The following is a 1,209-nucleotide window of genomic DNA, read 5'->3' as shown; positions in this document are numbered from 1 at the left end:
CTCCCCACGGCCTCAGCCTCCGCAGGAGCTGGCGTGCGCGCCACCACGCCCAGCTAATTCTTTGGAGGGACGAGACGCCGTGTTGCCCAGGCTCCAGCGATCCTCCTGCCGCAGCCTCCCAGCGTGCTGGGATTATAGGCGTGAGCCCCCGCGCCCGGCAGATTTGTTGTTTTCCACCTCCGGGGTGCACGTTGCACCTCCCCTCGCACTGCCCGTTTCATCCTGGACGCCGATTTCCATCTCTTCGCTCCGTGCTGCTTTGAGGACCCAGTCGCTTATTTCTTTTGTGCTATGCCTGCCCCTCGAGAGGCATCCCTCGGGGGATGGCCAGTGATAGCACTCTCCGTCAGGCCAAAGTCTATGATTCTTGCTACTTTCTTTCTTTCTTTCTTTCTTTCTTTTTATTTATTTATTTTTTGAGTTGGAGTCTCACTATGTTGCCCAGACTGGAGTGCAGTGTGGCCGCTCCGGCCACCGCAGCCTCGAGCTGCTGGGCTCCGGCGATCCTTCCGCCTCAGCCTTCCAAGGAGCTGGAACGACAGGCGCGCGCTACCACACCCAGCTAATGCTTGATTTATTGTAGAGATGAGGTCTCACCAAGTTGCCCAGGCACAAACCCGCGGGCTCAGGCAATCCACTCACCTCGGCCTCCCAAAGTGCTGGGATTACAGGCTGAGCCACCGAGCCCAGCCTCTTGCTACTTTATATTGAAATATTGTTTGCTGTAACTTTAATTATTGTCTGATAAAGAGCCGTCTCAGTGAGACTCGTCTGCGTTTCAGTATTTTACAGCTATGATGTTTGGGTGCATTCTACTGTCTGCTTGGCAAGTCCTCCAAAGTCATTAATCTGATTTATTTGTCTTTCTTTTAGAGAAAGGGCCTCGCTGTGTCGCCCAGGCTGGGGTGCAGTGGCACAACCACAGCTCACGATAGCCTCTACCTCCTCGACCTAGGTCATCCTTCCATCTCAGCCTCCTGAGTAGCTGTGACTACAGGCACGCACCACCATGCCCAGCTCATTTTTAAATTTTTTCGTAAAGATGAGGTCTTGCTATGTTGCCTTGCCTCAAGCGATCGCCCAAGGGGCTGAGATGATGGACGTCAGCCACCATGCTGAGCCAAAAGTCGTCAATTTTAACAGGAAGTTGTATGCATTGCAAGAATAAGAATTTTTTTCCCGAATGCTTGTCTCTCAAAGACTTGTTTC

The sequence above is a fragment of the Carlito syrichta genome, unplaced genomic scaffold, assembly GCF_000164805.1.
Source record: "Carlito syrichta isolate Samal-C Ts95f unplaced genomic scaffold, Tarsius_syrichta-2.0.1 Scaffold316493, whole genome shotgun sequence".
In the NCBI taxonomy this organism is placed as follows: domain Eukaryota; kingdom Metazoa; phylum Chordata; class Mammalia; order Primates; family Tarsiidae; genus Carlito; species Carlito syrichta.
This window is presented reverse-complemented; position numbering follows the sequence as displayed.